General features: G+C 40.6%; 1 protein-coding gene across 2 annotated transcripts in view; it reads left to right on the forward strand.

The window, feature by feature from the left end:
* The window catches only part of tbl1xr1a (TBL1X/Y related 1a), a 48291-nt gene that overhangs the window by 14107 nt on the left and 8356 nt on the right, over positions 1-25828 (forward strand). Inside the window, exons 2-3 of one of the 2 annotated variants that reach the window (XM_086283705.1) lie at positions 5885-5950; positions 25644-25778. The gene's annotated coding sequence lies outside the window, so the exon portion shown is untranslated. The remainder of the gene's footprint in view (positions 1-5884; positions 5951-25643; positions 25779-25828) is intronic. The other variant, XM_086283704.1, reaches the window with a different exon arrangement.

Consider the following 25828-nt stretch of genomic DNA (forward strand, 5'->3'; position numbering starts at 1 on the left):
TCTAAGATCCCAAAAGACGCAGGAATAAGTAGCAGGATTTAAGAGTGTAATAACGGACTGAAACAGAAGATGGCAGCACTGCATGTACAAGGATGCCAGCTGCCATTAAACCCCGAAGAAGAAGAAGGAGCTGTGTCCCAGAATTCATAGCGCAGCCCAGCTCAGTTTCCAACAATGGCGGCAGCTAGTTAGTTTTAATATTACTCTTATTATTCTTTCTGGGTCACAAAATAAACGTTTAACATATTTTCAGGCAAGAATGTAGCTGTGTAAACCTCAAATATCTGCTCAGTTTATCAAGACACCACATATTTTCAAAAGCACTCCGACATTTTCGGAGATGTCTGTTACCCACCAGCTCGATAGCTAGCCGGGGGCAAGGCTCACTAGAGCCCGTGAGAACACCGGACTCCTGGCAAATTTTCAAACCCACCATATTGTTTGGCTTTTTTAAAGTATTTTATTTGTTCCTGAGTAAATCAGTTTGGCTGAGATTAAAGTTATAGTTTTTACACAGCTGAATAAACGTCAAGCAGACAGCTGATTATCAGAAGTGTGAGATGCTCGAGAATATACTCCGGTGTCCTGTTATATTTTAGATAGCAAGGAGTTCATTAAACTTCACCGAAACAATCTGCAGATTTCATTAAAATTTAATAAACTATCATCTTGTCTTTATTTTTAGTTAGCACATACCATAAACACTTCAAGCTGTAAGCTAATGATAGTTATATAAGAGCAGATGCATGCTGGTGCAATAAGCTGTACATTTTACATCCATGATGCATGATCTGATTGGTCGACTAATCGCAAAAATAATTGGTGACTAGTCGACTATCAAAATAATCTTTTGTGGCAGCCCTAGTGTTAATTATATTTCTGTAGTAACCTGTGACCTTCATATTCACATATCCAGTGTGTGGCCTTAGACTGTACTAAGTCAGTATGACTTTAGTTTAAATTATCTTTGGGCCGAGGGTCCCCTGCAAGGAAACAGGGACGCTTTATGACAAAAAGCTGTGCAAAAAAAAGACAGTATTTTTAAAAAAAATGTATTATTGTGTTCTCATAAACATTGGAAATTAAAATGCCATCAATTGGCCACCCTGAACCAGACCCAGCAGAGCTGGTTCATGTGGCTGCAGAGCATCAGAAGGACTACTCTCCCACACAGTGGAGTTACTGTCCAGCAGCAGGACAGGTCATTATTGTTCTGTTGTAATTTTTGTAAAGAAAGCATACTTGCGTTCCCTTTCACACATCCGGCCCTTCTGCTAACACCACAAATGCAATCCAATTCTGTGAGTAACTGAATCCCACATAAGCTTTTTAGGCTTCTGTGAGTGACCAGGAGAATCCTTCCACAGCTTTCCTGTCAGCTTCACGCACACATAAACAACGTTAGGTGAATTATTGATCCTGTTTGGTGGATTCCTCCAATTTTATTGAAATGAATGGACCAGGTTAATATAAAAGAAGAAATATCCTGGCATTCTCTGTTTGTAATGATTGTATATGAGAAAAAATTGTTTGTTTGTTTTTGTTTTTTTTTTGTTTTTAAGTCAGCACAAGCGCACTGCAATCCCAGAGTGGTATCCATTCCAAAATTGCCTCACAGCCCAGTATTGCATTAGCATTACCACTATAGCTACATCTAGATACAAGGCTGGCAGTTCAGCCTGTGATTGATCAGTGGAAGTGCACTGTCCTGTGGCAAATCAAAATGAAACTGCCAATAAAGACACAAGCTTCATGCTGTGTCATACTGCCCTGCAAAAATAACAGTAGCCACGGTAGTGACAGTAATATGAATCGCTGGCAGTGTTGTCGCCATCTGTAAGCTTCCATACGGTATATAGTAGAACTGGCATACTGGGACTGGAACATCGGCGCTCTTTTCTTTCACAGCAACAAAGCTGTCAGCAACAAAAGCACACAACAGCACACACCGTGCTGTGTTTAATAGAAAGGCCGCTGTGGCTTTTTTTTTTTAGCACCTCCATCACAATTGTTGGAGCTCACTCTTGAGGGTTTATACTTAACATTTCTGGACCAGATGGAATATGTGTGCATAATGTCAGAGGACTTGGAAAAACATGGCTTAGCTTGTAAATGAAGTCACACAATTTATATTTCAGATTCCTCAGCCTGATTTCTAGGCTCAGCATTTGGTATTATCATAGCATTTCTTTCTCGACGGCATTGGTAAAGGCTCTTAGGTGGAAACTGAAATTTTGATAACGTTTGGATTGCGGAACTGTGGCGTGTAATACAAAGCAAGTTCATACCAATTATGCTAATGTTATATTTTCCGTATCTGACTGAACTTCCTCTAAATCTTAATTTCTACTGTAGTGGATCTAGTAGAGCCTGTGGTGTAGTCTAAAAAGTGGGAGCATTCATACTTGTGCGTAGCGTCCCTGCATTGCGCTGCCATAAAACACTATTTGCCAGCGGAGTTTCTTTCTTTGAGTTGTTCAACTCTTTTCCAGTAGATTTAGCCAGAAATGCATAGTAGGAAGGAGTGGCCCACACAGTCGTTATAGCACTGAACATATCACTGTTAAACACATCACTGATAAGCCATTAGTGTTGCGTGGTATGCTGATACTAGAAAAGTGTTGCAACCCTTGCGCTCAAAAGTTGTACTATTGTCAGTTTTATTTGTACCACTACTTTAACAAAGAGTTTATTAATAGGTAATTAATGGACTTGACGCTTGATAATTACTGCTGTGAGTGAGAGGGATGTCAAGGCATGTGAAAGTCACAGGAGTAAAGGGATATAGAACACATGGAGGAAGAATAAAATCCAGAAAACCAGTCCTTAGTCTGGGCAGGGGTTATATACAGAAAGGTAGTCAGAGAATACAGAAAAAATGTCTAAATGTCCTGCACAAGAAACCCAAAGACTAGAAAACAAGTTACACAATGAAATGCCCTGAAGGCTTGACTAGCAGTAACAAGACAATCTGTCAAGTGGAAGGTGAAAAACGGGAGGTGGGAAGAGTCTTTGGACAGTTGGACATGTATAAACAGGTCAACCAGGGTAGACAGCAAAAAATCCCACAATGGTGCCCAAGTTCAGAAGCAAAAAAAAAAAAAAAAAAAAAAAGAGGAAAATTTGAATCTCAAAACTGAAAGAAAAAACAATCTAAAACCCACACAATAATTCAATATACCCAAAGCCAAATCTTTGGGCGCAGGCCTAGAGAATCTGTCTGGAGAAGAGCAAGGAAATGGTGGTAATCTCTGCACTACCCTAGTGCCATCCCGGGCCAAAACCAGAGTATTTCCAGTGGTGAGAGTGTATCTGAGGCAGACTATTTCCTGTTGCGTGTTACATGTATGAAAGGGCAGCTTTGGATGATGTCCCAACCTGATTTTTCTAAAACTGTCCAGCTTTGATGTGTGAAAATGGCTTATGTAACAGGAGTGCGGTTGATTTTGTAACAATATTCTTTTAATCAACAATAATAATGATGTAATTTTAAATAATCCTGTTATTAAATGGCATAAACCAGGGACATTGTATTACTGTGTATCATGTAAAAGCTTTTAATGAAACTGTGAGCTTGACCTAATACAGAGTAATCTCATTATTACTGTTTGGGTTAGGGTTCATTGTCACAGAGACACCCACATGGATGAAAACACAGATGACTCAATACAGGTTAAGGTCTGGACTTTATAGTTTTGCATCTAATTTAAAATTCTGGTTAATGAGACCAGTCTTTCAAAAGCAGTATACAATCTATGTAGGCAGTTAAACTTAAAACTGACATTTTAAAGTGAATTAAAAAAGAAGAATTTTAAGTGCTGTGTTGTCTAACCCATTATTCCTTTTCTTTTCCTGATATTTCAGGTATTCTGTGGTGTTCCTATAGATTCTGTACTAACATATTTATGTTGAAATTGTATTAAACGGATAATTTTGGTGTTGTGACATTCTAGTCAAACCCAGCTACTCCCACTCAATTTCTTTGTTCTTAGGTTATCGCTGTTTTTGCTCTGCGGCTCTACTACAACCTCACCACCACTTTATAGAGCTAGCAGAGTCAGATGAATCAATGGAAACAATGACTAAAAGGAGAAAGGCACAGAGGGAATTAAGGTCAAAGAAAACAGGGGAGGAAGCAGCAAGCTGGGAGGAGGAGCTTGAAAAGACAAATCTTAATGTTCAGTGATTTGCAGCACACAGAATTATGCAATCCAGTAACAGTCAAGCATCACCTCAGTCTGCAGCTTTCATAATTACCACAGGGCCGAATCCCAGTTTCTAAAAATTGAACATTAAATACTTTACATTGGAAATGTGGGCAGCGAGCAGGCTCCCCTGGTGTGCTGTTGTCTCCATCTGCACTCAGACTAAAGAGGTGAGCCATTGTTCAGATGTCTGAATGAGTGTCAGTCACATGGTAAAGCCATTCAGTTGCCATGTGCTGCTGGCTGACACAGTGAGCTTTTTTTTTCATGTTCAGTTCATTGCATTAGCGAGGTATCATTTTACATTTTGATGGTTTTTACCAATGTGGGTGCAGACGGTGAAAATATTTCCTCTCACACCGGCAGACGGGTGCTGGCTGTTTCTGGGAAGTGATGCATGCAACGAAATCTGTTTAAAGGGTGAACTATGGAGTTTTGATGTTAGCAAATCCAGTAATGCTGCGTTGATTTTATTTTCTGAAAAAAGTTAAAACCAGCACTGTTAACATTCTCTGTTTGTCTTTCTGATAAATTATGAGAAATGATACCAGGAGTAAATTTACTGCTCAACAATCCCTTCAGTCTTATTTTGAAAGTTCAGTTGGTGGTAATAACTAGCCTGCTTGGTGGCTAAGTTGCTGTTGTGGCGCTCCTTAGTATGATTTACCTGCATCTGGTCTTGGATTCGGTGGACTCCAGTCCTACTGTCTTGGACCACAGTTGGCAAAGGTAGTCGTCGTTCTCATCTGGGAATGCACAGCTAGCAGAGAACTCCAGCCAGAACCTGCAGCTTGTTGAGAACTGGATCACGTGTCGCTATGCCCAGTTTACCAGAGCAGAACATAAATTACAGCTGCCAGCTGCAGACTATTTGCTGGATCACATAATTTCTAAATTAGAAACTATTAGAATTATTTGATTATTAATTTGTGCCTCCTTCTGCATGCCCACATGTGCAGATATGCACCACCACCACAAATCAGTGGAAAGCAATAAATAATATGAGACATTGCGTGTGTTACATTGGATGCTCATGCATCCTAATAGTGCAATGGATCTTTTTTTCTATTTTGTGTGTTTTTTTTATTAAAGGTTTTTTTTGTTGTTGTTTTTTAAAAAAGTAGTGAAAAATTAAAGGTTAGTAAAAATTGTGAACCCTAAGAAATGTCCACGTGCATTTGCTAGTATGCAGCATAACACAGTATATAACATTGTCCAATTGGCTCTGCATCAGGTTCGGGTCAAAAACTTGAAGGGGTGCATTTAATAGATCCAAGGTAGATTCAGAGGCATGTTCCTGCATTATTATCCCTCATGAAAATATTTCAAATTTGAAAGATGCAAATGTAGTTCTTTATTTCTCTTCATGAGCTCCTTTCAAGTGCAGTAAATGTGCAGTTTCCACACTTACAGAAGGTTGTGTGAACTGATAAATAATTCAAATTTAAGATGTGTTCACTCCCATAAATAAACCCTCCACTTTACTTTTGATGCCTTTTAGAAATGTGTCACATGATGCTTGTACAGGCCGTGTATAGACACTTTGCAGTGAATTCTAAAACTTATGTTTTAAATGTCGAACACATGCTGTGATATATGTTGTTTTCTAATTGCATGGTTGAAAACCTCACCTCCATTCAGAGACCATTAACTGAGTTTGTAACTGCTTCTTGTTGCAGGTTCTGAGCACATGGTACAAGGTCCTGACTGAGTACACTGGTGGTGCAAACAGACTTACTGCTGTGGTGAGTGATCTACAGCCAGGCTGCATTTGAACATGTTTCTATCTGCATAGCTTATGCAAGTTTCAGATCCTTGATCTTAAATATCCCCAACTCTAATAGGACTGGAAAAAAAACCCCAAAAAATAAACCAAGACAGTGGTTTTCACAATAATAGCTTTTGAATTGTCATCACTTCCTTATTGATTTTGGGTTTTGTAGAATGTAATATTCTTGCTCATATGTATTTTCCCTCTTAGAAATTACGTTTTAGGCAGGCATGATGATTTTCTTTTTCATGTGCCATGTATTCTGGTTGTATAGACGCAGATGGAGGTAATTCTACACCAGTGGCATGTTGCACGATTCAAACTAATTGCACAAGAGTGCAAAAGCATATATTTAATGGATAATAATTCTATTTTAGCAAGATTCTTATAAAAAACAAAAAGCATGTGTTTGAAGTACTTCTCAAATGGCTGGTTGAAAGGAGTGGATGGATTGGTAATGTTGTTAGTTTTGTTTCTGTTTTCTTAAAGGTTATTTTTGATCTTTTGTTTTCATCTGATTAGATCATAAAAGCAGAAGGGAACAAGAGGAAAGATTGTGATATGACGCACACTGATCCTGAGGGTTGTACTATCAAGGTCAACATAGCGAGACTTTCGTGTGCTCAGCAAGACCTAAAACTGCAGCCAGACATGAGTATTATGTTGGTTGCTATTAATTTTCTTTGTGAACTCAGGTTTTTGGCTTCAGGCTCTGAAATGGGGTTGTTAAATGTATCTTTTGATTCTTTTTCTTAAGTTTTCTTTTTAAGAGTGCATTGGTGACAGGAATACGGGGGGGGCACGAATCTGGCTGCAATGAACGTGAGCTGTAATGGTGCGCCATTTAATTCTTCTGTTTGCAAAGGTCCAATTAAGTGGTGCCTTCTTCAGTCAGACATCATTAAAAACCAGTATTATTATAAGCTTTGACACGGCTGCACAGCTTAGCAAAGGAGAGTGGGAAATCACTTTTTTACAAAGTGAAAATTAAATAAATTTTATTGATTCATATTTTTGCTGGTAAATGGGCTACAAATAGACTATTTGTGTCCTGTTAGATACAGTTCCAGTGGTTAAAACCAGAACTGGCAGCAAAGTAGGATTTTTACATTTGCTGCATAACTATGCAGCACGGCTTCCTTCTGCAATATTACTAAGATACAACCGAATGGCTTGCATATATCAAACAGTTTCCTTCAGCAGAGTATCTATATTGCACTTGCAGCATGTCGCAGAGAAAAAGTCTGAAACTCTTGCCATAATGTCAGCCTAACCTGGTAAAGCCACATTTGTGACACTGAAAACTCAACACAGCTCACTAACCTGTTAATCCTGTACTGCCGTACTTTCCTCGCAGGTGTAATCAGACTGCAGACATCAGTTATACTAGTTTTTTCTTTGGCTAGCTGCTAGCAGCATGCGATGTGGTTCAGTATGGCCTCAGTTTTGGAGCCCTGATTCCTGTATGTTATACTGGAATCCAAAAATTACTTTATTTTTATGACTGTACCGAGACCACTTCATGAGTCCAGTGTGATTCATCTGGACTGAACAAACAGGTTTCAAATTTCCCCAAGGCTTACTGGCAGTTAGTCGCACAAAAGTGTCATTGTTCCCCCACTGTTTTCCTGTTGTACTGAGTTTATTTTTGGTCTTTAACCACTTGTGAAAGTCAGAAAGTGTGAAAGCGTCTGTTTGAGTTCCACTGGAGGAACAGACCCCTCTTCCTGTTTTGTACCATTGAAGAATCCAGCAGGTTTCCTGTGAACCCTGCCCAAAAACGCACTGTTGCTAGATAGGACTCACATCCAGGTTCTTGGTTGTGCTTGTTTAAGTTCACATGGCAAGTGATTTTGTGCTAACTTTCTGACATTGTTGGTTCGGTTTTCAGGTTGAATCGCAATGTTTTGCTCTGACTTGCTAAAAACTCCTCTCACCCACTTTAACAGTTAGCTACGTTAATGTCAGGTCAGCCTCGCTGGAAGGCTTTGTTTTCTCCACTGTAGAGCCCTCAGCTCTGCTTATTTGTTTTATTCATGATGCTACAACTCGGCACTGGAGCTCTTAGTCACCCAGTGAGTGTGTTATTTACATAAAGAGCCTATAAGCACTGGTACAGAGTTTACATTTTCATATCAGAAACCAAGAAGCAAGTCATTTTGCAAATAGTGTTTTCTGGTGTGATGTAACGTGCAGCGGTTGAACTGCTTGAGGAAGGCGGTGATGTCAGGGGAGCATGTTGGAGTGTTTTTTTGTTTTTTGTGCTGAGGATGACATGTAACTCAGTGGTGCCAAACTACACACCCAATTTGTTTATGCCCTGCAGAAACCTTTTACTAACAACTTTAATTTCACTCTGAATGCCAGTATTGTTTCTCACATTTAAAATACTTTTTGTCACCCCAGGAGCGAGGCGATACGACATCCGTGTCTGGTTTTAGGAGAATTTTGTCAGGATGTCATTTCTCTTCTGAATTTTGACGAGTCTTTAGAAAACCCGGCTTCTGATTTTAGCTTGTGTTTTGTGTTTTTATTAATGCACTTGTGCAGAACACTGTGTTGCTCTCACAAGGCTGTTGTATGTAACAGGAGAAGAAAGCCTTTGTTCTAAAATGATTCAGCCCACTGTATTGATCGTGTGTATCACTTTGCCTAGAAACCAGCGCGAGAGCTACTCTTCCAGAATGTGCCCCCATTTCTGAAATCACACCACAAATATTTCAGAGACTTGTCCATTAGTGTGTCCTGAAGGGACTGCAAAATTCCACACCTCCTGCAAAGGATGTGTCTCTGGTTAACCCTGAAGCTCAAACCCTCGTTTAGTGAGAGAGCAGAAAAATCAGAGTTGAATGAAAAGATATAAAGCGAGATAGCCGAATACAGATCATGCATGGCGGATAGAAGGTGAGATTAGTTTCGCCACAACTCTTTTTTTTTCATCTGTAGACATCTCCCTCAGTGGTTTATATCTCTGTAAGGACTGTGCAATAAAATACAGCTTTGGCTACACAGAAGAGAATTACTACAATGGTGACTTGAATTTTATCGTTGTATCATTTCAGCTAAATTTGAACAAATACAACTTCTCTAGGTAGATTTCCCCACACGTAGTCTTTAGTTGGGTAGGCCACCCAGGTATAATAATGGCCACCAAAGCATACCAGCTTGGCTTGGACCTACTGGCCTCGTGTTTTCTTTATGAGCCGGCCCACTGGCTAGGTAGCCTTTGTGATGTCCACCGTAGCTTTCAGCTGCTTCCCCCCCAAGAACTCATCCAGCAGTTGGGTGAACTCCAATTCGACTATCTTTGATTTCAGTTGGTATTGATTCTTCTGTCCAGAGATCTGCTGCAAGCTAATGTGCCACTGTGGCAAACTTAAAGAGGCTGCACAGAAGGAGGACTGCCAACAGCAGCATTTAAATTGGTCCTCTCTTTTCCAGAAATGCATTTTTGAGCCATATCAGCTCTACATGGTCCACAATAGAGGCTCATTGAAGAGGCAGACAGTTATATTGGGCAGATATTCTCTGTCTTTCTTCCACAATGTACATGGCAAATATACAATAAATAGGACTGGGTTCAAATATTCTAGGTTCTTTAAATCTACTGTCCAGTTCAAGTGAGTGTATGGTCTTTCTGAATGGCCACACCAGAAGGCTGATTGAAAAGCAGTCATCACAGAGAGTGAAGACTAGGGATGGGTACCGGTGTCCGGTGCCATGATGGCACCGGTTCTGACATAAACGGTAGTAACCAGACCGAAAAGCAGCGCACATTTCGGTGCTTTATTTGGGTGCTTTTTTTTCCTGAGCTGTGATACACTTCTAGCCAATCATTTTACGTTTCCGAGGATAGTAGGCGGGGCCAGGTACGTACGTTCTGTTAGAGCAGAGCTACAGATTAAAAATGTCCAAGGCGAAGCGGTCAAAAGTCTGGCTGTACTTCACAGCAAAATATGCAAACTCAGCAGCCTGCAACAAGTGCTTTAAGCTGATACTGTGATACTGTCAAAGGAGGTAACACCAAGAATCCGATTAAACAGCTGGCGACGCATAGCGGTTTTTTTAAAAGCCGAGAAATGCGCCGTATTTGATAGCTTGCTGCGAGACCTCACACCGTGCACGTCGGGTGGGTTGCCAGTTATCGGACCCGGAGCAACATCCCCCAAAAACCCGAAGAACAGAGTCCTGGCCCCTACCCCTGCCAGTGTAGCAGAAATGATGACGTATGATGATGATGGCAGCAGCAGCCATTCTTCTCTGCATGAGTAGCTTCATGTTGTTCGTGTGTAATTTACGTTGAGTAGGCTAACCACGTTATTACATTAATGCATGTAAGGTGAACTAGCAAACATCATCATAGCTACATGCGGCTGTCTTCTTGTTTGATGGCAGATACTCCCTTCACCCTGGCCAAAAAGGCTAAAATGACCAAAGAAAAAGTGGGAAACAGTTAAACATGAGAGGGTTTAAGTTTGTGGTTTGTCCATTGTTTAAGCACTGCTTCCAGCCAAGAGTGATACCATATATGCCCTATAGCTGCAGAAAAGGCACACATTGTTATCTTTTTACAAAAAAAAAAACAGCTGAACATGAGAGGTTTTTGGACAAAGTTTGTGTTCTCCATTCTTTAAGCACCGGTTCGAGCACCGTTTAAGCACCAGCACCGTTTCAAAAGTACCGATTTGGCACCGGTATCGGATAAAACCTAAACGATACCCATCCCTAGTGAAGACGCTTCCTAAAATGCAGATAATGGAGCATGCTTCCAGACAGACATTGATAGAGATGTATTGAGCTGTACTCATGAACACATAGTTGAGTAAAAAATGGGGAAGAAAGAGGGTTGGAAAGAGAAAAACTTCTGTCTCCTCTTTTACATTCACACGGCTGGCCCATAATTGCATGAAGTTTGAGTGAATGTTGGGTTGTCTGCTTCAGGAATGTTAGAGAGCAGTGTGGACAGGCCATAATATCACTGCCAACTAAACCCTAGTCTCCGCAGTAGCTCCTTTAAACACTGCTTTGGCATTCTGCTTCTTGTTAAAATGCTCACTAAATCATATATCTGCAATAGGTCGGCAGCCTTAACATGAAATTTCCCCTTGTGAGACTAATAAAGGTATCTTATCTTATCTTATCTCTGAAAACTGCAAATAATAAAAATTGGTGAATGCCAAAGCATTGGCGAGTGCATCTGCTCGTTCAGGCACGCTCAACCACCTGCCAAAAGAAATATTCTACATATCTTATGTTTGCTAGTTGGACAAATTGATAAATATAGACCTTCATGTTTTACATTAGTAGCATCGTGTTGGTGTTCACAGTGCTGACTTCTGCAGGAATAGAGGGAGCTGGAGATTCCAGGAGACAGCTAGTTATTATCTCCCTATATTTTTTAAAAGTTATTCCTTTTTCAAAAGAACATTGATTTGCAGAGTTTTCAGACATGTTTTAGAGTCACTGTGTGAAGTTAATTCATGCTAGCTTTCAGCCTTTGAGAGCTTTGTTCCCCTTCTACAGTCATCGAGTAATGCATAATCCTGAAGCCTAAGTACAAGAGTAGAGAAAACACATCACAACAGACCTTTAATAGATATTGCAAAAATGTCCGGCTAGTCCAGCTGCTGCAATATTTCCCAACTTAAGCACGTCATTAGTCGTCTTGCACCAAATACCACATCTAGATGCATGCTAAATTTTTTTTAAGCCACCAAATTCACTCCAACAGCGTAACCACATGTGGTCAAGTTCTCAATGGCACTACTTTTGCTGATAATACTGATCCAGATCTCTATCAGCATCTGTGTACAACTGTCAAATGTTGCATCACACAACAAAAGGTTACAAGTCAAATGCTTTCTTAGATGAAAGATGTTGACGTGTATCGGTGTGTCGAGGCCTGTGATAATATTCTTGCCCTACATAAATGATTGTTATATATTTACAGATGTAGCCTTCCTTTGCTTTCAAAGTAAGTCTCTCTGATACAACCAGGTTTTATCAGTTCAGTTCAGGCAATGTGAAAAACAAATCACCCTAATATAACCCAGGTTAGAGAGTTTGAATTCTGCTAACAGTGTTTAGAATAAGCCACATTTGTTTTCCCTGTATTCACTATTTTGCATTTACAGATCAATGAGTTATACTTGGTTGCTTATACACGTAATGGGGACTCTTTGTCGTTACATCATGTTCTAACCCACGATTTCACACCTGACCTGTGGTCACCTGTTAACCTCACCTGTCAGTAAATAGACTCAACTTGTTTGTTAGAGTCAGTACCTCTGATCTCACAGTATGTTACTGGAAATAGATGCCTGCCTGCTTCTTAGGGTATGCGGATTAATGGCTTACTATAGTAAATCCATTAAAAACAACAGAAAACAAAAGGCTTAATATGTGATGTCAGGTGTCATTGTGTGTGCAAAGAAGGGCAGCTCCAGTGTAAAACCTGAAAAAACTCCCAAAACACCAATATGATATATTTGCTAACTGATTACGAGGAACTGAATGGGGATCGCTTTATATGAGAAACTGAATGTTTTCATGGTATATCAGTAAAGTAATGCCCACCATCAGGTAAATATCCGACAGTAGAACCCAAATGCTCTCATTAGCATTCGTCCAGTCCCGTGTCCAACATGATTATGGGTATTGCAAAGCAGGCTGTAACCAGGACTGGTTCCAGATAAGTAGATCAGACCTGACCTTCTAAAGAGATTCTCAAAATGTGATTTGGATTCTGACTTGGGCGAGGTCTTCTAATCTTAGTCATCACGGCAGCTCGCTGTGAGATAACCACCGCTGATTCAGTGGCCCTCACTGACCTCATGCATTCAGATGGACACGAGCTGCCCATAGCAGGTTTAACTGCCCGTCAAGCGAGGCTAGCTGGCAGAGACTACATGCTACCATCTGTCACCGACAGACAGCTAGCCTCTCTGACCTCTCACTGGCCATGTGAGGCTGAGCTGGGCTTGCCAATGCAATCTGTCACTCTAAGCGACCAGTAACCCAGGAGAGGGGGAGGGGAGAGCCACAAGCAGATTATGATTCATTTCTGTTGTCATTGCATCATACACAACTACCTTGGGATGCACTGATACTGATGGAGTATTTAGTATCTGTCCGAGACCAGCGTTAATTAATAAGGTGCTTTCCTCGCTGTGCAGAAGGGGCTGGGACTCCTTGTGTGTGAGTGAGCATCTTAAACAAGAGCTTTAGTAACATAGAAATAAAGGGGGTAGTAATTTTTTTAAAATAAATCTTTAGTGAAAGTAGGAACTGGAATTTCCAGATAAGTAAGAGAAATGATGAGTTTTGTTCCATAAGCTGCAGATTCTTTCTCATTAAAGAAACATTTCCGCTTTCTCTGTGGTTGGCACGTATTTTCTCGTCCTTGTTGTTAGAGACCATGCAAACAGCCTCTCGCTTTCTATGCTGGTGCAGGGGGGCACAGAGGAATTTCGAGGAAGCTGAAGTAAACTCAGGAAACCAAAGACTGTTGAGGACATGGCTCGAGCTGCTTGCTGCACCGGGCTCTTCGTGCTCCTGCTGTCTTTGGTTAAATGCATTCATAAAGGTGCTCTTGTGTTTTGTGCAGCTGAAGTGATTCTGAAGCCTCCAATGCCCCAGCTGTGGTTTAAACATAGAATCAAAAGTAGTACATCTTAGGAGAAAAAATATATTTATGTATTAAAAAAATCACAGGTCTACACAGATGTTTGCAAATTTAAACCCACCTTAAACTCAGGCTATGAACCACATTTACATTTTCACTATGCTGTTTTTGGCAGGAGAGTGATCTTCCAGATTCACCCCTACACGTTGGGCTAGTCGGTGTGGTGGTTTGTCGTCAGCGGTGCTCATCTGTCTGGTGACAGCTTGCAGGAGTGTCCTTTTCATTGTTTTAATCCCAGAGTTGCCCTCATAAGAGACATTTGAGAGTGTGGCAGTTGGAATTACATCAGCCGTGGAGGAGGTGGATGAGCTAGCTTTGCTGGTTATCTCTGCAAATGGTGCCAACATGAATATAGCATGTGCTAGCAAGGCCCACTAGTTGAGTTATGTGCATAGATCATGATCAGCAACATAGGCACAAAGGTCTCTCTTGCAAAGAAGCATAAGGGCTGTGCCATGTCATATTGTTCATGATCATGATGATGATAATAATATATATTTTTACATGATATGAAAGTGTCATATTTGTATGTCATTGCTAAAGCAACGTCATGTGTTTACAATACCTAGTGCTCACAAGCCCCCTGAGAGCAAGAGCCGTGTGTGCGAAAGGCATAGATGGTTGCTGTATAGTAGGGCTGCCACAAATGATTACTTTGATAGTCGACTAGTCACCGATTATTTTTGCGATTAGTCAACTAATCAGATCATGCATCCTTTGGACGTAAAACATAAAGCTTATTGCACCAGCAGCATCTGCTCTTATATAACTATCATTAGCTTACAGCTTTAAGTGTTTAAGGTATGTGCTAACTAAAAATAAAGACAAGATGATAGTTTATTAAATTTTAATGAAATCTGCAGATTGTTTTGGTGAAGTTTAATAAACTCAGCCGTTTGCTAACAGTCTAAAATATAACAGGACACCGGGGTATATTCTCGAGGATCTCACACTTCTGATAATCAGTTGTCTGAGGATTTACTCAGGAACAAATAAAATACTGAAAAAAGCCAAACAATAACAGTTTTTAAGTTATCTAAGTGACTCATATATCACGTTTAACCTGAGTAGCGAAAGACGGCGGTGGGTTTGAAAACGATTGGCCGGGAGTCCGGCGTTCTCACGGGCTCTAGTGGGCCTTGCCCCCGGCTAGCTATCGAGCTGGTGGGTAACAGACGTCTCCGAAAACGTCGGAGCGCTTTTGAAAATATGTGGTGTCTTGATAAACTGAGCAGACATTTGAGGTTTACACAGCTACAAAATATGTTAAATGTTTATTTTATGACCATGAAAGAATAATAAGAGTAATATTTAAACTAACTAGCTGCCGCCATTGTTGAAAACTGAGCAGGGCCGCGCTATGAATTCTGGGACACAGTTTCTTCTTCTTTGGTGTTTAACGGCAGCTGGCGTCCTTGTACATGCAGTGCTGCCATCTTCTGTTTCAGTCCGTTATTACACTCTTAAATCCTACTACTTATTCCTGCGTCTTTTGGGATCTTAGAAAGCTTCAAACGACGCGTCGACGATTTTAATATTCGACAACGATTTTGATAGTCGACGCAATCGTGGCAGCCTTACTGTGTAGGGATAAAAGGAGTTTCTGGTTATTACACAAGTTAGGATGTAAATTTCCTGCAGAAGTCTAAATCGAGCTTTAATATTGAGTAGTAACCAGAAAGTGAAAAATAAATACTAGCAGCCATAAAAGCTGTGGTTGGCTGGAGAGTGATTCTTTTCTTAACAATGCAGCCCTATAGTGTTCGTGAGTATCGGGAGTTTTTTTTCAAACCATATTTGAGCATGTTACACATGACTAGTGCTAATGAAGAGCTGTAAAGGCCGAGAACAGCTGAATGGTCTTGTGTTTGCTAAAAAACAAACAAAAACTCAAGAAACTAAGCACTCCAGGATTTTAAAAAGAAGAGAGCCTCATCCAGGAGACGCTTTGATGTTGATGTTTCTTCACTTAACAAGCAGATTATTTGTTTAACCACCGAAGCTGGCACAGAGTGGGCAAATCAGGATGGTGGTCTAAAAGCACTAAGAACTAATAGTTTGTTCTGCACCGAGGATGGAAATGCGTTTTATTTATTTATTTATCTTTAAGGGTTTTAAGCTATGAATATTGCAGATGTGTTAGTCTAGCCCCAGAATAAAAATACAAACACGGAAATGTGTTTGAGCCTTTAAACGCCGTCTTTTGCGATGTTGTTGCTGCTAATATTTTTGGTGGCGCAGTTCTACATGTACATCTACATGTATTCTGAATCGCTCGAGACTGACTGTAACCTTTGTCTTGCCTTTGCTTTCAGTGTGTCATTGTGGCAGCACAATAGGAGAGAAACAGATTTTCATGTGTGACTCTGTCTGGTTTCAGAAGAATTGGACACGTTATACAGTGAGAGATGATTTGAAATATGGTTTCCTTTAAATCATCCCATCCCCCACTGCCTGAATTTTCTTTCTGCTGCTCTGAAAATAGAGCCAAACCGTCAGGTCTCAGAGACAGAGAGAGAAGCTTTAAATAGGAATGAGCCCCATTTTATCTGCACTGGTGCAGAGTAGAATCAGAGCAGCAGACATCACAGCTTGGGTCTCCTTTACGCATGATGCAGAAATACCTTTAGAGAACACCAAACCTAAATGGTGTATATTATTGTCACAGAGTGGGAGAGACAAGGTGTGCAGTGGCAGTTTGTTTGAAGTTCAGTTTCATTGCATGCACCTGCCATTTTATAAAGGCTCCTCTGGCACATACTTTAGCAAAATAGAGTGTTCAGACTGTTCCAGTAAGGCCAGCGGCTCCTTTTGTTCACACAGCCTGTGGCTGTTCATATCCTACCAATCCTCATAAAATACGGAGAAAATGACAGGCAATGTGACAGAATGCTGTGCTGTAACCATACCACTAATGTCACACTTTACTGCACGTAATACCACTGTAATGAAAAGCGACGATTCCTTTTTTTCCCTTCTAATGCTGCTTATCCGGTCTTTAAGTCTGACGTCACTAGCCTTGTCTGGACTCAAACTCTGCTGCAGGTCTCTAAATCAAACTATCATTGTGGCATCACTGACAGTTGTTGTAAGTTTAACATCGAGACATCCATGAAAACGGTATTTATGACATTTAACGGAGTTAGAAATTAGCAGGACGTTAGCTCGCTAGCTTCCATTTAAATAAAATATAGCATGTCCTGACTGAGGGATTTTGGAAATAAATTAAGACGTACAGCTCTGTTATCACTTCCGACATAAATGGAGACAGAAAACTAAACAGCAGTGACGTTTGTAGGGTTACTGAAATTTGGCTAGCTGCTATATAACAATGTGCTACGTGACCGCTAGCGACACAGCTATGTTAGCATAATATAAACACGCTAGCTTTTTTCCACTCGATAAAAGTAAACGAACTTCAGCCAGGAGAACAACTGAGATAATCCATCCAAAATACGAGGTTAGTCATTCATATACTGCTGCATGGGCTGGGCTGTAGTTACATCCTAAGGTTTTAAAAACGGAGCTTTAAAATCAATAACGGTAATAAAAGCCGAGTGAGGCCGACAGTGATCACAGGCTGTTTTTAGGGGCTTTTTGAAATTAAATAGAAGAAGATACAAAACATTAAACATGTTAAGATTACAAAAGCCATATTACAGACTACTTTGGGCCCGGAAACAGGATTCGTCACGTCATCACTTAAAGACTGGATTGATACATACGTGAGCTTTTGAAACAAATGTTCTAGAGGGGAAATGTCTCGGTACCATAGCAGTTGTTGTCCATCAAGTTTAGAAAGGGCTGTAACTGTGCCAACACAGGATATTTTATTAAACATGCAGTGCTTTAACACAGAGTTAGAATTTGGGAATTTCTGTTTTTGTTTTTCAGTTTTAGTGCTAGTTCTTCCTTCTCCCCTTGGTGTTTGTCTGGAACAGTTGCATGAAGTCTACCAGAAAACTATCCTCTGCTCTCGCTGCGTCACCTCTGTAAACACTTTCCGAATGACTTTTTTTGGCTAAACAGCTAGTTTCTGGTCTTACTGAATAACACAACACATTGCATCATCATCATTTCATAGTGTGGGTGTTCCACCACTGATCTAGCAAATTTCAACCAGTGATGAACTCGACACTCACCAACAGGCCTGTAGATTTTTCCAGTCGCATGAGCTCAGTGGTAAACAACACAACCTTGACGCTTTCTCTGTCACTTGTTCAGGATGTGGAACTGAAAAGGACATCGTTGCCACAATTCTTTAGGGGTGAAATGTTTGGACTGCGAGCGGTTACTACTCTGTAGAATATTTTCACAAACTTTTCATTCATCAGTCTGGGCAATCAGCTAGGAATTTGTCATTCATTTGACTAAACAGCTGAGTAGTAAGTGGCACAACAAAACATTTTTTAATTACTTTTAACTTGAGTGATGATGCAAGCAGTTTATTGACCTGAGTATTTAGAAATGTTCTGCACTGCTCAGAGAGGAAATTTTGTGTGAAGATTGCTATCTGCAGTCCATGGGATTGCAGTGTGTGTGGTGTAGCACAGTATCCTGTGATAGACACAAACTGTGTTGAAAAGGGGCACCAGTAGTGCAGTCTTAAAACTTGCAGTCCTACTTCATTGTTACCAGAGAGTAACATTTGTTGTTTGTGTTAGTGTTGAAAATAAAAAGGTTTTATGTTATTTTTTAGTAACTGTTTGGTTGTATTTTACACTATTGAAGTCATTTTTTTATGATAAGCATCTTAAAATAAAGTGTTTTCTTCATAATGTAGGAGATGCAATCTCAAATAAAACATGATTAAAAGGCAGTTGAAGTGAATTCCTTCTTATTGATTGGGGCCTTGTGGATGGATGGATGTCAGCTGATGAACCAAAGCAAATCTAATTTATTAGCGATATTGATTTCATATTGTGAAGGTCAGCCCCACATGCCCACCTGCCCCTTTATTCTTGTTGGTGTGATTTCAGTCTTGCTTCCTCTGGAGCAACTTCATGGTCATGGCACAGGTCACATGCAGCAGTAATAGTCCTGTCCTGATTTTTGTTGTTGTTGTTGTTTGTTGGGTGGGTGGGATTATTGATTGTCTGATTGTGCGTGAGTGTGTGTCTCCTACCCTCCCCCTCTCTCCTTGAGCAGTAACCAGATCTAGCATTTACTGTACAGGCCAGTCTGCCACTGGCAGCACAGAGACAGAGGGAGAGAGGCGAAGGGAAAAAATGTAGAGCCAGAGATTCCCTTCTCCTCTCCCATCCCCCCCTTTACTCTCCCACACTGTCAACACAGAGGCTCCTGGCTACCGCTCATGGCTCCACAGCGCCACTGCAGTGGAGTGGTGGTAGAGAGAACTACAGCTCACTGTTTACAAACTAACAGCACTGCTGTCAGGAGGGATTTGAGCAAAAGGTCTGAATGATCTCTGACAGGACCGTCTACAGGTTCCCCGTTAAAGAAGCACAGCAGCAGGTGGCTGAAATTATACTCTGCTTTCATGGTTATTGATCGAGGCTCCTGGCTGCAGCTCCAGTCTTAATGTGAGCACCACACATTACCAGTAACTGTAAGCTTTAATACCACATAATGTAGATTCAACGTATATCAATTAGTTTTTGTCAAATAGGCAACAATTCTGTCCGGAGATGGCTGATATGAGCGTCTTCCTGTTTTTGAGGAATGTATTGGAACAATCATACTGTGCTCTTATAAGATCATAGTTTTTCAGTGTTGGGCAGCTACAGTTGTCAAATAAACCAAAGGTGCTTTTGCCTTTCACGTATCCCACTCTAGAACTACATGACTTATGGCAATAGAACTTTTTAGTTCCTGGGTCACTATACAAATGTGATGTAGTTATTTAGGCCTAATTAAAGTGTGCTGCTGCTGAAGCAGTTGACCTCAAAGTTGCATTTCAGTGAAGAAGCAGTTGCTTTAAATTAGCACTGGGTGAGATTTATTTGTATAATATGCTACAGACTGACTGCGCTGCTTTGTATTGATCCTTTCTCAGTTAAAATGGTGCACTGGTATCTTTAATAGGTGGAGAGACTGAGAGAGATGGAAGTAGCTACCTAAATAGACATATAGCAAGGTGCTGTCGGGTAGAATGAGGGCTTGCCACCTTGTTTTGTCACTTTATAATTTTCTAGCTTGTTAACAGTTTACTGGACAAATGAATACTTTCTGAATACAGGATGCACAGACCTGGTAAACTACTTTAATTTCTTCAGTTTAATTACTCTAAAGCCCAAGACGAGGGTGTGCACAGCTCGTGTGTCCTTAAAAGAAACAAAGTAAGAAGGATTCACTGTGTGGCTCCATTTAGCAATTGAGCTTCACAAGATGATTAAACTCAGAGTCGAGTTGACAAACGTCACAAAAAATCCTTTAAAGAGAAACAGATCCATTCAATTCGCAACCCTAAATATCACCAGCTGAGTCGGTTTCAGTGCAGTCTTGAGTAGGCTGTCATGAATTTGCTCATTTTTTCCTACCGTTGTAGGTTGTTCTTTTGGATTGTGCTACATCATATCAAATTATATAATATATTCAGGGTTTTTTTTTTTTTTTTTTACCAGTATTTTGTCCACGACTTTCCGATACATGATTACAAAATAGCTTGAGTGTAGTGGTGTAACTAGAGATGTGATCAGTAGTGGAAGCAGTAAAATTACTTTTTAAGGATCTTGCACAGAGCAGTTTATTTTTGTGTCATTGTTGTATTTTTCAGAGGCTGGTTGTCACACGTTACGTCAAGAAGGCCAACCGCAAAGTACATGGGTGTGGCTTGTTTGAGAAGTTAGCTTGCAGTATAACACTGTAGTAAAGTGGAAGTGAAAGCAGTCTGACAGCTGCATATGATTTAATTATAATAAGAGGTCTAATTTAACACAGTGTGTCTGTGGTAGTGCCGTTTCATGGGGCTGCAGCAGGAACGGCTCATTTCAGCCCCAACAAAGTGTTGCTACTTTTGTAATTATGCTGAAAAGCTCAACTCTGAGATGGTTTCCATTATTTTGTCTGCCTGGAGTTTATCTGCCCCCTCAAAACAATCTGTTTGCTGACAGTTGTCTCTGTGGAAAACACAATCCTCTCTCTTTGGAGACAGAGGGTCCAGGCACAGATAAGTATCGCTGAGCCAACATGCCAGAGAACAACACCACCTCTTCTTCATCTGCTGTCTCCTGGGTTATGAACACATCCCCAGACAGCTCAGCCATGGCACCCCTGTTCTCCAGTGAAGCTGATGCAACTGACTCGCCTTACTTTGTCGTTACACCAGATTCTCAAATACCATTTTGTGGAGCTTCAGCAGAAATCGTCAGTGAAATGGTGTATCTCGGGAAGGGCGCGTACTTTTTAGTTCAATAACCGCAGAAATTTTCAAGCATCTCGTTTTGGAACCGCAACGCTGCCTGACAGACTCACCACACACATGTTGAAGGGTAGAGCTGTTAGTCAGCTGCATTTACATGTGACAGAATGTCTTATTTTCCTCTCACACAGTGCACAGCCTCGGTTTAACATTGCACATGTGCAGACTGCTCATTTACAGGTACTCACTGTCACACAGTGAACAGTTCAGACAGAGAGAGAAGTGGATTTGCTGCAGGAGAGTGAGGACTTGCACCTGGCAGCCAGTACTGGCCACATATCCAGAAAGTTGTTGAAGTACACGTTACTCAGCTCGTTTTTGAGAAGGGGGGGAACTGAACAAAAACAAAAAATTCACATAGTCCAATATCGTCCTGCTGTTCCCAATAAATAAAATGGAAGATTATCAGTGCTTGTGGCTGCTGTTGCAATCTCATCAATTTTGTGATCTCATTAAAAATTAGGAGATATAAAATCAGGTCAGATCGTTTGTTTCTCTGGCATAAATTAGGGATTAATAAATGACCGTGGTTAGCACCGTTGCCTCACAGCAATGAAGGTTCTGGGTTTAAATCTGCTGGCCAGCGAGGACTGTATGTAGGGCTGCGCGATATGGCCTAAAATCCATATCGCGATATAATTTGAAACATATGCACTAACGATATATTCTTTTCCTCTGTATACCGTATTTTCCGCACTATAAGGTGCACTTAAAATCCGCCAGCGTGCCTTATAATCCGGTGCGCCTTATATATGAATTCTGGTTGTGCTTACTGACCGCGAACGATTTTATGTGGTACACGGCGCTCAAAAATCTGTCAAATGTTTTACTATGACTTTGGTAAGCTACGAAGCCGTACCGCTTGATGGATTGTCGAAGCATTACGGCTACCGTAGTCAGGAGCCTCACGGAGTAATCTGGGTCCAAAACTCAGTCTGCTTCAGGTCCCAAAGTCAATGAACACTGCATCTTCACTGAGAGTTAAAAACTGTCAAATTTCTTTCATCTTTAATAAAACGGTCAGTGTTGCTGCTTTACCGGGTGTAACAATTAAGTTTAACATTCAGGCATTCATGAAAACAGAATTTATTAAATACAACAGTGTTAGAAGTTAGCAGGAAGTTAGCGGAAGTTAGCGCGCTAGTTTCGCTAGTTACCTAAACATGATATAGTATGTTCATGACTGAGAGATTTCTAAAAAAATTAAAACGTACAGCTCTGCTATCACTTCCAACATAAATGAAGACAGAAAACTAAACAGCAGTGACTTTTAGGGTTACTGAAGTTGGGCTAGCTGGTATATAATGATGTGCTACGTGATCGCTAGCGACACAACTATGTTAGCATAACAAACACAGTGAAGCTGGAGGATGAGCGCTAACTTTTTTTCTACTCAATAAAAGTTAAAGTGAGTGTTCCCGATGGTTAGGGACAAATGTAATCACATGGCAGGATGCTGTAAACGGACCAAACTTCAGTCAGGAGAACAACTGAGATAATTCATCCACTATAGAAGGTTAGTCATTAATACACTGCAACAACATGGGAATAGAGCAGCTGCGAGAGAATTCAACATTAATAAATCAATGGTATGGAAGTGGAGGAAGTGCAGTTTTTGGCTTTCCTCATATTCCAAAACGTGCTTCGTCTCTTTGCTATTACTGTCGCCGCATAATTTGCAGATGATATTGTTTGCAGCCGCTGCAATGCTTTTGACCAAAACAGGCGAAGCTGTTCATATCGTTTCTACCAAATACAGTTTATACCGCCCACCCCTAACTGTATGTGTGGAGTTTAATGTTGGCTCTGTGGTTCCTTCCTGGTTCTTCTCACAGTCCAATAACGTGCTCATTTGGTTAACCCGACTAACGTCCAACTGACAATTTTGTGTTGTGCCATGGTGCATCTAGCCTCTTACTCGGTAATAGCTGGGGATATGAATTGGATAAGCAGTTAAGAAAATGGTGTTTGGATAGAAATAAAACAAACAAACAACAAAAAGGTAGTGGCATCACATTGTCATTTTTAAATGTCCTTTTCTGTCGTTAGATCTTTATCAGAACAGCAGAATGAAAAACAGAATATCTGCTCAAGGAAGAAATCCATGAGTAATTGAATTTTTTGGGATCTGCTCTACTCTACTACAATTAGGGCTGCCACAAACGATTATTTTGATAGTCGACTAGTCACCGATTATTTTTGCGAATAGTCGACTAATCAGATCATCATCCATTGGACGCAAAACTACAGCTTATTGCACCAGCAGCATCTGCTCTTATATAACTATCATTAGCTTACAGCTTTAAGTGTTTAAGGTCTGTGCTAACTAAAAATAAAGACAAGATGATAGTTTATTAAATTTTAATGAAATTTGCGGATTGTTTCGGTGAAGTTTAATAAACTCCTTGCTATCTAAAATATAACAGGACACTGGAGTATATTCTGGAGCATCTCACACTTCTGATAATCAGTTGTCTGCTTGACGTTTATTCAGCTGTGTAAAAACTATAACTTTAATCTCAGACAAACTGATTTACTCAGGAACAAATAAAATACTAAAAAAAAAAAAGCCAAACAATAACATTTTAAGTTATCTAAGTGACTCATATATATTTAACCTGAGTAGCGAAAGACGGCGGTGGGTTTGAAAACGATTTGCCGGGAGTCCGGTGTTCTCACGGCGCTAGTGAGCCTAGCCCCCGGCTCGCTAACGAGCTAGTGGGTAACAGATGTCTCCGAAAACGTCGGAGTGCTTTTGAAAATATGTGGTGTCCTGATAAACTGAGCCGATATTTGAGGTTTACACAGCTACATTCTCGCCTGAAAATATGTTAAACGTTTATTTTGTGACCCAGAAAGAATAATAAGAGTAACATTAAAACTAACCAGCTGCCGCCATTGTTGGAAACTGCGCTGGGCCGCGCTATGAATTCTGGGACACAGCTGCTGCTTCTTCTTCTTCGGGGTTTAACGGTAGCTGACATCCTTGTACATGCAATGCTGCCATCTTCTGTTTCAGTCCGTTATTACACTCTTAAATCCTGCCACTTATTCCTGCGTCTTTTGTGATCTTACAAAGCTTCAAACGACGCGTCGACTATTAAATCAGTCGTCGACGATTTTGATAGTCGACGTAATCGTGACTAGTCGACAAATCTGATGTTTCACAGTTGTAGTGTGTAATTGTGTCTTATTTTTCGTCGCTGCGACCGGTTTATCAGGTGGTCATTAAAGGAAACTTCTCCCCCCTCCCTCAGCTCAGCATCCAGCAATGCTAAGACCACTGCTCAGTGTACGGAGATGTTGAGCTGTTCCAGATGACGCAAGGTTAAAATCCTCTGAAAAGAAATGTGTCCACAGTACCCAGGAGAGTTTCAATCACTTAACTACCATTAAATGCACAGAGAGACTCCTGCTGGGAGGCGGGTGGGGGTGCTGCAGGCGAGGAGCTCCAGGCCTGATTACTCTCTGGGGGAAACAGGCTTTGAACTGGTCCTTGTTTGGAATCGGCTCTCTGCGCTTGTTAACCCCGCAGTTGTTAAACTTGCGGTTCCCAGCCATATTAGTTCACACACAAAGGCAACGTCAAATCATGTGACATGTGCTTGGGCGCACACACGAAAGGAGTCCTACCAGCAGAAGTGTTTCTGTCCTGCTGATTTCCTTCCCGCTCGTGTTTTTCAGTCGAGTAGTTTGTAGTGGGCCGGTGCCCAGATGACTGCATCAGATGTTAAATATGTGGTCAGAGGGAACAGAGCAGCTTGGGGTGTGGGCATACTGTGAATAAAACACCAACTGAGAAGTAATTGTAACACATATTAACGTACAGCCAGCATGGTCTGGATCACATCGAAAAAATAAAGACGTCAACTGATGTAAACTAAACAGACTGCTGGTCCAGCTTTAGTTAGCACCAATGCAATAGCATGTGTTTAATCTGCCTGTTGTTAAGATATAAGCTGCAGCCTTTATTTTATTTTTGTCAATTTTGTGCTTGTTTTAATTAATGATGTCAGTGTGCCATACATTTAGCCATACAGGCTACTCTTCATCCCTGGCAGGCTGATGGCACAAACAAGAAGCGTAAACGCAGAGGGATCTAAGCACAGAGCAAAGTCAGAAGCACATAAATGATCAAACAATGACATAATCAGATAAAATATTAAACAGTAAAAGCCACTTAGAGTGCTCATGAGCATAGCACGACCAGAGTGACTAAAATGCAGACAAACAGTAAAACAATGACACTCCATCAGATGTCTTGACTCACAGGCATGTAGACACGCTTTCTGCCTCTTACCTGTAGTTATTTTAATTTAATAACTGTACAGTACTCTCTGTATATAGTAACCACTGTCCTTAATGTAAATATGTGAAAAAAAAATTGTGTATGTTTCTGTTCTGTGTACTGTTTGTTTGTATATGTGTCTTTTTGGCTGCTGTTACAACCAAATTTCCCCTTGTGGGACAATTAAAGGATTATTCTATTCTATTCTATTTCTCAGTAAATACATGAATCAGTGCCTCAATGTGATTGTTGCTTTTTAAAATGTAATCAAATTGCTGGTGCTAAACTTTCTTTCTTACTTTGTTTTATCTGAGGTCCTGCAAGACGAGGGTCATGTGATCATGTTGTGCACTGAAGCAGCTGTAGGCTATGTACTTTGCTACCAGTGACGTGATTAAGTGTGATCGAGGAGGTCCAGTTTAAAGCTCTGTACATGCGCAAGCTCTACAGTAATTTCCTTTTTCCACAGTAACATCAGCTGTAAACTGACTTTGTGTTT

Source organism: Aulonocara sp. 'chitande type north' Nkhata Bay, linkage group LG23 (assembly GCF_057382095.1).
Source record: "Aulonocara sp. 'chitande type north' Nkhata Bay isolate Kocher_YH1m ecotype deep benthic linkage group LG23, A_spYH_male_GT1.1, whole genome shotgun sequence".
NCBI classification, from domain to species: Eukaryota; Metazoa; Chordata; class Actinopteri; order Cichliformes; family Cichlidae; genus Aulonocara; species Aulonocara sp. 'chitande type north' Nkhata Bay.